This window comes from Borostomias antarcticus (genome assembly GCF_949987555.1).
Source record: "Borostomias antarcticus genome assembly, chromosome: 30".
Lineage (NCBI taxonomy): Eukaryota > Metazoa > Chordata > Actinopteri > Stomiiformes > Stomiidae > Borostomias > Borostomias antarcticus.
In genome coordinates this window covers 218194-232049 of record NC_140263.1, presented here as the reverse complement: position 1 = coordinate 232049, position 13856 = coordinate 218194, and positions in this window count along the sequence as shown.

Sequence of the window (13856 nt, the reverse complement as noted above, 5' to 3'; positions counted from 1 at the left end):
TGTAGGAGTGTGTGTGTGTAGGAGTGTGTGAGTGTAGGAGTGTGTAGGAGTGTGTGTGTGTGAGTGTAGGAGTGTGTGAGTGTAGGAGTGTGTGAATGTAGGAGTGTGTGAGTGTAGGAGTGTGTGAGTGTAGGAGTGTGTGAGTGTAGGAGTGTGTGAGTGTAGGAGTGTGTGAGTGTAGGAGTGTAGGAGTGTGTGAGTGTAGGAGTGTGTGAGTGTAGGAGTGTGTGAGTGTAGGAGTGTGTGTGTGTAGGAGTGTGTGAGTGTAGGAGTGTGTGAGTGTAGGAGTGTGTAGGAGTGTGTGTGTGAGTGTAGGAGTGTGTGAGTGTAGGAGTGTGTGAGTGTAGGAGTGTGTGAGTGTAGGAGTGTGTGAGTGTGTGAGTGTAGGAGTGTGTGAGTGTAGGAGTGTGTGAGTGTAGGAGTGTGTGAGTGTAGGAGTGTGTGAGTGTAGGAGTGTGTGAGTGTAGGAGTGTGTGAGTGTAGGAGTGTAGGAGTGTGTGAGTGTAGGAGTGTGTGAGTGTAGGAGTGTGTGAGTGTAGGAGTGTGTGAGTGTAGGAGTGTGTGAGTGTAGGAGTGTAGGAGTGTGTGAGTGTAGGAGTGTGTGAGTGTAGGAGTGTGTGAGTGTAGGAGTGTGTGAGTGTAGGAGTGTGTGAGTGTAGGAGTGTGTGAGTGTAGGTTAGAATACCAGAGGCCTCACTGTGACGGCGGGTTGGACTCATTTGAGCTGCAGGCGTGTTCATGTCCTCACAGCTCAGACCCACAGAGGCCGAGAGAGAGGTGAGATCTAGAGATGGAGATTTTGGGCAGGGCAGGGGGTGTGGTCTGACCAAGGGGTGTGGTCAGGTCAGGCGGTCTGGTCAGGGGGTGTGGTCTGGTCAGGGGGCGTGGTCAGGACAGGGGGTGTGGTCTGGGGGTGTGGTCCGGGTGGGGTGTGGTCAGGGGGCGTGGCCTGTGCCGGGGGTGTGGTCAGGGGGCGTGGTCTGGTAGGGCAGGGGGTGTGGTCTGGGCAGAGCAGGGGGTGTGGTCAGGGGGTGTGGTCTGGGTAGGGGGTGTGGTCAGGGGGCGTGGTCTGGTAGGGCAGGGGGTGTGGTCTGGGCAGAGCAGGGGGTGTGGTCAGGGGGTGTGGTCTGGGTAGGGGGTGTGGTCAGGGGCGTGGTCTGGTAGGGCAGGGGGTGTGGTTTGGCCAAGGCGTGTAGGCCCAACTGAAGCCTCTGTGTACGGGAGGTCCGGATTATGGAAGACACATGGATGAGAGTGGAGCAGGCTAAACTGTCAGCAAACCACACTGTGTGTGTGTGTGTGTGTGTGTGTGTGTGAGAGAGAGAGAGAGAGAGAGAGAGAGAGAGAGAGAGAGAGAGAGAGAGAGAGAGAGAGTGTGTGCAACAGTTCTGGAACCAGCATAGAAGGATTCAGACTGGACCATTTCATGCAAGGAGAAGCAGAGCATTATAACTACATATGGAGCTGCTTACCACTGAGGGTTAGCTGTGACTGCAGCACCCTGGGAGAGACAGACAGGCACTCAGGCACTCAGGCAGACAGACAGATAGACAGACAGACAGACAGACAGATAGATACAGGCACTCAGGCAGACAGACAGACAGACAGACAGGCAGGTAGACGGATAGGCAGGCAGAGAGAGACATACAGACAGACAGGCAGACAGGCAGACAGATAAACAGGCAGACAGACAGAGACAGACAGGCAGACAGAGACAGGCAGACAGGCAGGCAGGGAGGAGAGGACAGAAAGGCAGCTGGGATATTGGAGAGGGACCAGTGAGAGGAGAGATACGGAGTGAACCCAGGAGGCTGACTGCACGCCGGGTTCAGACTGGCTGCACGAGGGCCGGGAAGCAGCGCCAGTTTCCTTCTGGTGCCTCAACGTGAACTAGTTCCCCACTCAGAGGTCACCATGCTCAGAGGTCACCATGCTCAGAGGTCACCATGCTCAGAGGTCACCATGCTCAGAGGTCACCATGCTCAGAGGTCACCATGCTCAGAGGTCACCATGCTCAGAGGTCACCATGCTCAGAGGTCACCATGCTCAGAGGTCACCATGCTCAGAGGTCACCATGCGTCACGGCTCACGCTCTGCAGAGATCATTTCGGTTTTCATTTTTTTCATGGTGCGTCTGAACACGGCCTCAGCGGTCTGACCCCGGCCTCAGCGGTCTGACCCCGGCCTCAGCGGTCTGACCCCGGCCTCAGCGGTCTGACCCCGGCCTCAGCGGTCTGACCCCGGCCTCAGCGGTCTGACCCCGGCCTCAGCGGTCTGACCCCGGCCTCAGCGGTCTGACCCCGGCCTCAGCGGTCTGACCCCGGCCTCAGCGGTCCTGTCCGCCGTCTCAGGCTCCTGTTGTCTCTCTAAACAAACGGCTGTTGCAGCCCAGTCTTTAGGAGGCCTTTATTAAATAGTTTGATATCCTGTTAAGGCCCTGTGCTTTCACAACTGACATGCCTAGACACACACACACACACACACACACACACACACACACACACACACACACACACACACACACACACACACACAAGACACACACATTGAATGTTTGGAATGTTAAACCATCTGAAACAGACTTTTCTATAATGTTATGGAAAGACTCCTAACTCCTAAAAAATGCACTACATGAATGAATACAATGGTTCATTACCATCAACCAAACAATTACTTTCATCCACGATCCTTCTGAGTACGATGTCACAAGTCGTCAACATTTTTGCAAACTTGCCAAGATGTTCTGACTTCATGGGGCGCTCACATGAATTTTCCTAGTCAACAAATTCATTTTTGGGACATTTTTTCCCCGTCTGGTAACTCAGTTTTTCTGATGCCACCACATGAATTATTGCACTACGTTATCTGCTCGCTGTCCTCACCCTGGTCCTGTTTGGCAGGAGAGTGACAGTGTGGACAGAACCAACTGTCATAGAAATTGTAGTTTCACCACCTCCTTTGTAATTCACCACCTCCCTCAACCTTTCACATAGCTGTGCTAATCTAATTTATGACAGGATGACCTCCAGGAGGTCGAGACACCTAGACGTTGTCTGCTCTAGAATAACCATCCTTTGTCCCATCGTCCCTGCAAGAATTACCGCCTTTTCTCATGTCACGTGTCTGTATTCTCCACCACTGTTGATGATGCCTGCCATTTCATATGACGTGTACAATGGGTTAGCCAATCACATCCCTGGAAGCGTCATACCTGTGTATTGCTTGAATATAAGGCCGCGCAAGACCAGACTGCGGCACTTCTGTTGGATAAACCACTCACGTGCGTTGTCCTGAAGTTCTTGCGCTCGTATGTTTTCTCAATAAACCAGACTTGACCTCTTTGAGCGAATCTTGGCAAATCCTTTTTGGCAAAATCTTCTACACAACAACCCCCTCTCCATGTGGAGGGGAGACAGAACCAGCAGGACGTCTCCAGTGAACTGTATCCGTTGAGCACAGCATCGCCTTGACAGGCATTCACCACTCAGGCTTCTAGACACACACACACACACACACACACACACACACACACACACACACACACACACACACATTACACATACACACAAATCACACACACACACATGGCCATAGATGCATACACACACACACACACACACACACACACACACACACACACATGGCCATAGATGCACACACACACACACATGTTTGTGAACCCACACTGCAGACTGGGTGACCAGCTGTCTGAGGACGGTCTGACTGCAGTGACCAGACTGACAGAATCCAACATCACATCTGACTCTCACAGCATGAGCAGAGGTTCGGAGGACAATAGTCAATGTTTGATGTTCTCTTTGTCGGTCAGCAGGATTCTATGAAGACCCGTCATTGGATATTCAACTGAGGTTTTCTTCTGCATTCCCAAAATGTAAATGGTAAATGGACTGCACTTATATAATGCTTTTATCCAAAGCGCTTTACAATGAAGGCCTCTCTTTCACCCATTCACACACCAATGGCGGCAGCTGCCATGCAAGGTGCTAGCCTGCTCATTGGGAGCAATTTGGGGTTAGGTGTCTTGCCCAAGGACACTTCGACATGTGGACAGGAGGAGGCGGGATTCGAACCGCCGACCCTTCGATCATTGGACGACCCGCTCTACCACTGAGCCACAGCCGCCCCAAAACAATCAGCTGTGCCCCAGAAATCCCATTTTATTCAGCTGTCCACTGAACAGGTCTACTGCCACAGTGTTCATACCTCAATATGTACTTTAGAAGATAATTTAAAAAGGTATAATTGGTTGCCATTTTGTTCATGTACTACATGGGGGAAGACTGGAAAACATACAGTATTATAATTTAATGTAATTGTAATTATAACTAGGGGTTAAATTGGGCCGAGGTTTTACTTTTTTTTCTCACTCTATTATTAAAAGAATGCAGCCACTTTATGTTCACCATTAAAATAATCACATTCATTTTATTTACTGTGGTTTCAAGTTTAAAATGATGATGAATTTTCCCTGGCCTGGGTATTCTTCAGTAGAAGGGGTGAACGCTCATGGCATTATTTAATGAGTCAGTATCCACACTAAAATCTCCTGTGATATTTCATCAATCCAATTCCTGAGTTGCTTGAAATTGGCTTATATTTCTGTGTTAATTATCAGAAATTAATGAATTTTCTGGTTGAAAGGTTAATTCCAATTTCTTGGTTGAGTTAATTATATTTCTGGGTTAAAATATTTGAGTTACCCATATTGTGGGTAAACACCGCTCCCCTCCTTCCCACATGTCCCTCCTCCCCCCACCGCGCGCCCTCCTCCCCCCACCGCGCGCCCTCCTCCCCCCACTGCGCGCCCTCCTCCCCCCACCGCGCGCCCTCCTCCCCCCACCGCGCGCCCTCCTCCCCCCACCGCGCGCACACTTAAGATGAATCCCAATCTGAGTGCGCAAACCACCCTTGCGGCCCCTCGCACTTGCGGTCTGAGGCCTGAGCACTTAAATGACGTCAGCTGGAAGGGCCAGAGGGTGCAGGGCCGTGAATTAAATGGGACAGCACTTCCAGCTGCGCGCCAACGATTCCCAAGCCAGTTTAGCTCAATGCCCCTCCCACTTTGTTTTCATTGGCTGCTGCGTCCCTCCGAGGCAGAGGCTGCTCTGACGCGCTCCTCAGCTCCGCTTGGCTCTGCAAATTGACCGACTGACGTCTGTTTTAATTTAATAATAATTTAAAAATTATGTTGGCTGGGATATGTTTGCAGCAAGTGGATTTCAAGATAAATGTTGTGTTATCGGCAAATGTCATAATTTATGTGTGATGCACTCGGATCATGACTCGGATGCACTCAAGCACTGTGTCACATGAGACGCAGTGGACTGTGGGTATTTTCTGCTCATAAGTCCACTAAATCGGTAATTGCGGTTAAAGTGTGCAAAATGGCGGCAGTGGTGCACTTGTGGACCTAGCAATTCCGTTTTGGGACCCTGAGCCCTTGTGGACTTAGCGGGAACGCGCATATAAGGCTACAAGGCCGCGAGTGCTCTGCACTTTCGCTTAAGTGCACGATTTGGGATTCAGCTTTACTCCGATTCGTTTGTAGCCCGAGAACCATTGCTCTTTGTTGTACAATCTACGGTACATTGTTCAAGAGGACTGAATCGTGCATTGAAGGTTAACGTCTAGCATTTTGGAAAGTCACTCCCCATGAGTTCCTCCCCATGATGAGTTAAATACGAGGACATTTTTGTTTTCCGTGTTCCGTCAGTGTTCCGTCAGTGTTTGAAGAATCAAGACTGAATGGAAGTCTATGTTAATGCCATTTGGCCTCCAGGGAGTGAAATGTTGTGCGTAGCGTTTTTGTAAAATATTATTTTTAATGTAATTTCATACTGTCACATCTGTCAAGATTTTGATGTTTACATTTGTTCAATGCTACGACAGAGCGGCACGTCCCTCCAAGCTATGGGATAGCTTGAAAAGTTGGCTATAGGGAGGGAAAGTGAAAACATGCGCCCCATAGTGGATTTGTTCCTATCGGAGAGGAGTTTCAATGTAAACTCCCATAGACCGGATTTTATAATAATTACTACGAAACCATTTCGGTGAAGTTATCAAAACAAAAACTTGAGTGTTTTTACATTAATAATCGACCAACTGTGAGAATTTCAAACAGTATTTCGCCTTCTTTCAAATTTTCTAAATTGCTCCATTCCTCCAAAGTCAATGGAATTTAAGAAAAATATGTTCATAATTCGGATTGTGATTGAAAATCAACTATGATCACCAGAATCAATAACGTTTGTCTCCAAGTATTTGCCGTTTAAGGCATTCTACTTACTTTTCGGTGGCGACTAAGATATAATTTTTCCAAAGACGTGTCTATGAGAAATCCCATTCATTCTCTCGGCATTAGGAACGCTACCACTAGGGGGCGATGAGATTACTTTCCCTCCCTATACCAGAATGGTTTTGTTTTTTTGAGGGGGGGGGGGGCAATTTCACAATTTGTTGATTATTTGTGATAGTATAGTTTCTTAGTGTTAGTTTCTTTTGCCACAGTAAATTTATTTAAGTTTTAGAGGCATTGAAAATGTCTTAAAAGTCATTACATTTGTTTTTTAACCAAATTAAATGCAAGACACCATATTGATACCTAGAATATTGTTACCCTACAGATGCCAAGGGGAACTAGCTATAAGACTGTTTCCCACCCTGGTGCCAACAACAACTTGCAAGGTTGGGAAGAAGACACATTGGCACTCCGCTGAAGAGTCCCGCTTGTCTTTCATAGACCATAAGCCTGTAAGTACAATGTTGCATACTTGAAGGGAAATATTAAATGGGGGAAATAGTTGCCATACCACTTTTTCCCCATGTAGATTTAATTTGGCTTCCTTGTATAGTCAGTATCATTATTGTACCCCTACCTAGTAATCTATTATCCAGCTTACCATTTGCTTTCAACACACCTTTTATTTCTCTCTCTTTTTTGTGTCAAATCTGGTGGAGTAGCTCCAGGAGGCTGAGAAGTCAAGGCCCTACCCTTCAGTCCTGGCGCTGGGAAATCCTTGGTCTCTCTGGCATTTCTGATCCTGGCTATCTCACAAAGCACACTGCTTGGGGCAGTTGATGTACGCCTTTAAGGCATTTTAAATTTTTGATATTAACTACCCCAAGCAGTGTGCTCCTGCATGGGAGTTTCTTCAGCACATGGTTTATCAAATGGAGGGACCAGTATCAAAATCTGTTACATTTTTCAAGAGCGCAATACTTGGTTGCAGGCTGGGTGCAAACAACTCTTGAGAAACTCTTGAGTACCATGGTTTGTGCAAGTAACAAATTGTTTATTTTCAGAGGAATGTGTGAGGAAATTGTTTCTTTCTCTTTTCTTTAATGGAGGTCATGTGACAGTGTTGGCTATTAGTCTGGTCTTGAGGTACATCATGCTCACCTCCAGTTCTGTCACCGTGTCTGTTTTTTCTCAATGTTTTAATAAAATAAATGTTTTTAGTAGAAGTAGACAGACTTGGGGTTTTTGATGGCCGGGCTGATATTTAGAGAAACGGAACAGCTGATGGCTGAAAGATATGATATTTTAAATAACAGACACCGGTTTTTAAATGGAGGTCACGTGACGTGTTCGCTGCTGGTGAAATTGTTCAATAAATGTTTTTTTAAGTTCAAAAGTCAGTTTGTTTGTTTTGGGTTGACTATTCAACCCATCATTCTGTGTTAAATAACCCAGCAGTTTAGTTAATAATACCCAACTTTTGAGTTGACTATTCAACCCATCATTCTGGGTTAACTGAATAACACATTTTACTGGTAAAATTAACACCAGGAATGTGCTGGTCACTTTTTACCAGGTTGAGTTAAAAACAACCCAAATTGGGTTGGGGTTTTTAGTGTGTACCTTGGAGTTCCTTTGATATTCTGATTAAACAATGTTTTCTCTAACAATACTGCAATTTTAGTCTGCCAGGAATTGCTGGCAAGCTGTCCAGTTACAGTAGCTAACGTTAGCCGGCTAGCTATACATTAGCTGAATCAAGCCGCCTAACATGGCAAGCTATCACATCCACATTAGCTAGCCACATTATCTAAGTATAATTAACCATTAGCAAGCTGGCTAAATTATTCTATGTTGTACTCCTACTCAGGCAAGTAAATATTTCCTTTCTTTTCTTAAGTTACATTATTTTAAAGCTAAAACAGAAACAAGACAGGGTGGAGTGGAGAGGGAGAACATCTACAGGTGCTTTAGGAATGAAGAAGTTATTTTATTAGCTAATTAAATTAGCTTTAGGTAATCTGTTCATGGCCTAATCTATCATAGGTTGAGTTTGATAAACTTTACAGTGTTTTTTATTGTAGGATTTAGTCGTTAAAACCCAGCAGTAGCTAGAGAGTGATGCAGCACACGGTGGAACAGCACAGCATAGGGTTGAGAAGCAACGTGTTAGAATTGTATTTAATCAAGAATACTTTAATTTCAAAGATAGATAGATCATTAAAGTCTTGATATTTGCTATTTATGAAGCTGTGTTAAGCCTCACCATCGCTGTTGCCACTGTGCACCCATGCGCATCCGAGCCAACCACCACATACTGTAACAAATCCCAGTTTAACCCCAGATTATAACTATTATAATCAATTTAGGGTTAGGGTTGAAAAGAATTGCCTCTGAGTGTATCAGTGAACTTTTAAGTGTCTCCCAACCAGCAGGCAAGAATCAAATCAAAATAATCATTAGTAAAAAAAACACCCCAACTTCTGGCTGTGGTTGGACCGTAGCCTTTTCCTCAACATCCCTCGGCCTCTGAGCGGTCACTTCTGGCTGTGGTTGGACCGTAGCCTTTTCCTCCACATCCCTCGGCCTCTGAGCGGTCGGGACAGGGAGCAGCCTGAGGTGATTAAAGGCCTCGTCGTCTTCGTCTACTGGAGCCCAGCATTTTGAGCGGAGCCTCTCCACGAACATGCGATCAAGCTGAAACTATTAACAACTTTTGGCTAGGGCACGTTGTTATGGCAACAAAAAGGCCCATATCTGCCCGCTAAAAACAAAAAAGGCCCACGGTTTGCCCCCCTCCTCTCTGCCATGTCTAATCTGAGTTTCAAGTCATGATAGGCCAATGGCACATTTTCATTAAGGCTTCTGACGGCACGGTCATAGAGAAATCAATTATTACATATTACTCAAATTACATTAAGTGGTTTTGCATGTGATTTGAATTAAGCCTTCAAACTGTGTGATTAGACTGAACGAGCGTGTCTCACCATAACCTTGGGCTACAAAGGCCTGCTAAATAATTAAATGCAATAAATGTATTTTGGGCAGTCATCATTGCTATTATCCACGCTTGTGTTGTGTGACGGCTGAAACTGGGGACAGGGGGCCAGAAGATGTTTATTACTTACACATGTGGTCAACATGTGGTTTACATTTACCACCAGAGTCATTTAAATATCTACACTTTTGGTGCTTTTACCATTGACACATCACACACACACACACACACACACACACACGTAATGTATAGACGCACGGTCACACACAGTATGAGTAATATGTACTGTACACTGGGTGCTTTTACCATTGACACAGTCACACACGCACAGAAACAGTCATATACAATCACACACAGTCATACCCCCCCCCGCCATTCCCACACACACACACACACACACACACACACACACACACACACACACACACACACACACACACACACACACACACACACACACACACACAGGTAGACATCCCTCCCCACCAGAGTGTGATTCAGCCAGTGTAACTAAAGCTGAGCCTTCCTGTTTAGGAAGCCAAACTGCGGAGGCATATCTAATGACACCACTACGTTTAGTTCTGATCTGGGACCTGCCGTTAACACACCGCACCACGTTGCTCACTGCTGTTCAGTCCTAAAGCCATTCCAATGTTTAGTTAAAATAATATCAAACAAGCTAACCTTTACACCAAATTATCCTTTACAAGTGTAAGAAATGTACTATGGAACATTTTTAAAAGATTAATTAGAGCTAATGGCATTCCTTTCAACCCCCCCATACACAGACACACGCCATAAGAACCAAGGCATTCTTTCCTAATGGTCCACTCTCATGTCTTTTGCTTAAGAAACAGACAGACATCCTTAAAACCCTGTGATACTTAAACAACAAAGCTTAACATCCCTGTGATGCTAGGTGGACCAGGTGGACCATGGTTCGGTTGTTTGATCCGGGGACCGAGGTCGAATACACGTTCACGCCTCTCCAAACGAAGCAGAGCAAACTTTTTTGGTCCGATAGTCCGATTCCAAACGGATCAAATGTGTAGGTGTGAAGGAACTAAGGTCCGGACCAAGTGGGTGAAGTTGCAACATTGCTGCATTTTTGATTGATTTGGTTTGCGTTCACATTGCACCTTTTCAAGTGCACCAAACTTTCTAAACAAAGTCACGTGGTCAAACCGGTCGCTCGCCGATTGGACAGAAGCAGAATCATGAAGTCAGACTGGAGCGCCAGTTCTTTCAAGTAATTTAAAAATAAAGGTCCCATACAGTAGGCATTGAACTGCTAGTATTTCGCGGGTGGTCATTTCTCCGCGTGAGAATTGTAAAGTGTGGCGTGTGAGCATGAGAAGAGGCTGAAATGCGTGTCTCACGCTCAATGCGTGAGACTTGGCAGCCCTGGGGCCTCATTTATAAACGTTGCGTAAGTACAAAAGCGTGCGTAACCCATGCTGAGCAACTTTCTACGCAACTTTCGGTATTTATAAAAAACGAGCTGAGCGATAAGTTGGCGGAAGGTGTGCGTAACTCTACGCACACTTCGACCCTCCTTTAACTACGATAAGCACGTTTCTGGAGAAACGGGAAAACGCGACTCCGATGGCAGAGAGATGAAACTCGGGAAAGTCTGCGAAACACATGACATATTGTATAATAAATACATCGGTCGCTGCAAGAAACCCTCCAATGTGTCACACAGCCTAATTAGCGTCTCTCTCCATCCCTGGTCTCTCTCCATCCCTGGTCTCCCTCCATCCCTGGTCTCTCTCCATCCCTGGTCTCTCTCCATCCCTGGTCTCTCTCCATCCCTGGTCTCTCTCCATCCCTGGTCTCTCTCCATCCCTGGTCTCTCTCCATCCCTGGTCTCTCTCCATCCCTGGTCTCTCTCCATCCCTGGTCTCTCTCCATCCCTGGTCTCTCTCCATCCCTGGTCTCTCTCCATCCCTGGTCTCTCTCCATCCCTGGTCTCTCTCCATCCCTGGTCTCTCTCCATCCCTGGTCTCTCTCCATCCCTGGTCTCTCTCCATCCCTGGTCTCTCTCCCTCCCTGGTCTCTCTCCATCCCTGGTCTACCATCTGAGGGAGGTTGTAACAATGAGCCATGTTATAAAGTTATTTACGATCATAGTTATTTACGATCATATACAACGGCCGATATCAAAGTTTCGTTAAGCGGTGCACTCGAAATATAGCCCATCGCCGCTAACACACTCAGTGGATCCATACTTTGGATACTTTGTGGTGATTTTTTTTGCCAGAACATCAATGAGTGACCACTGAGTTTCATGTCTTTGAAAACTAGAGTTTTTGGTGTTTTTGTCTCTGCACCCATTGATCCATTGAGTGTGTTAGCGGCAACGGGCTATATCTCGAGTGCACTGTTTGATGAAACTTTGATATCGGCCATTATACATGATCGTACAGTAAATAACATAACATGGCTTATAATGTTAAATTCCGACATTGTCTTAAAACCCTGTGATACTTAAACAACAGCCTTAAAACCCTGTGCTACTTAAACAACACAGCCTTAAAACCCTGTGCTTCTTAACCACAGTCTTAAACCCTGTGATATTATTAATCAACACAGCCTTAAACACCCTTTGATGCATTTTTTATAAATGTATTTCTAATGTTTCTCCTGTTATGTTCCAATTTGGCAGCCAATTACACCCATATTGTCCAATTTCCCTATTCTTACTATTAAAGAGTTCGCCGCACCCCCCAGCTGGTTGGCCATACGATGGAGAGAGACGCCTACTTGACTCCGAGGCTGTGACCGTGACCCCCACGCCAGACGGGGTCGCTGTGGTGTGACCAATCAAACCGAGATGGAACTAAGCGCCCTCGGGGAGCGCCGGCCCAACTCTGGGATTAGACCGCCCTCTGATCCGGCGAGACCCAGGATCCACGCCAGGGCGCCAACCAGGGATCCACACACAAGGACGAGACACACTTACACTACATTCAGACCCGTCCCGGATCCCTCTGGGCCGAGCAGATAGAACGTCTGGGTTCCCTGCAGAACGTTGCGGCTGGAAGGAAAAGTGGGGTGTAAACAGACATCAGCATCCCTACGGCAGTCTGGCTCTACTGGGCCTCATCACACACACACACACACACACACACACACACACACACACACACACACAGTCATTAGGGCTTCTGTCCCTGGGCTCTGGGTGGACCGGGCCCAGTGTCTGTCTGGCTGAGACGAAGCAGACGTGTTTTGCCGCTGGGAGAAGAACAGGTGATAAAAGCAGAATCTCATGTCAGGGCCAGATGTGGTGCAACTACAGCGTCCTCTGTACCAGAGCATTATCAGAAGACCTTAGTCTCACCTACAGACACACACACATGCACGTACATGCACACATTACACACACACATGCACGTACATGCACACATTACATGCTCTACCTACAAACCCCCACTCTACCCACAATCCCCTCAAAGCTCCCAGACAGTGAAGATACGCTCAACGCATGAAACACCTGATCTTGGCATGACTCATGACCACTTCTGGCTGCTCTATTAATTCAATACACTTCTAATGCCTGACAAGCTAAATAAATGTCAGATATGAATGTATACTGCGTATTCCACCTCGGTCCAAGCCGTGATCTCAGGGCTCTGTTGCTCAGCCTTCTGAGGGAAAGGAGAGGAGGCTTTTAGAACCAACCCTTGTCTTTTTATTGCTCTGTTTGGTGGAGGTTCTTTCAATTTGAAGAGTGTGTTTTAACTTGTGACAGATGGTCTGCGCACTCCGTATCGTGACAGCTCCAGCAGGTCGGATCATAACATGCAGTAAACATGAAAGTGAAACAAAACAACAGAAACTCTTCCCTCTTGGCCTGTGGACTGAGTTCTGTGCGGTTGTTTTCTCCCACCCATGCTGGCCCTGCTGGGGTGATAGCTATAGATGATGGGAGGGACGGGGCTCTAGTGACGGGTCTGGGGGACCTGAAGGCACCGGACAGACCGTCGGTGGCATTGCGCAATTTTGCAAGGCTCCCCAGCCGGCTCGAACCATGGGGCTCCTCCCACAGCCCTATCTAAACCAATAGCGATAGACATCATGTTCACCGCATGATTTAAAAAAAAAAAAGACGATTATTTTAGATTCGCAACAGGCATCATTGACAAGTAGAAACCAGTGGCTCTGTATGTTTTGTAACATTAAGGTCTTGTAGAACATCCATCGTCTTATAGAAGCATTTGAAAAGTTGCTTTTCAAACATAACATATTCTGTGTAAAAGAATAACAATAACAACAAAAACATATCCTGTAGGCTGCATACAGTAGTAGAGGCTGTTGCAGTCGGAGCTGCTTCCTACATGTGCTGTATTATTTTATATGAGCACATCTCCTGGTATCGTTGTATACTGTAACACTGTCTGAACTGTAGACTGCGTGCGTGTCGGCTCTCAATACTAAGGGCTGATAAACCAGACAGTCTCTCTTGCGACATTGTGCTCCTCAAATGTCTTCATTAGTGGACGTTTTTAGAAAGATCTCTCAGCACTGGCAACAGTCACTGGTATTGTTCATTAAAAAATGTTTTAGTGCCGTGACAGTGTCAGGAACACAGGG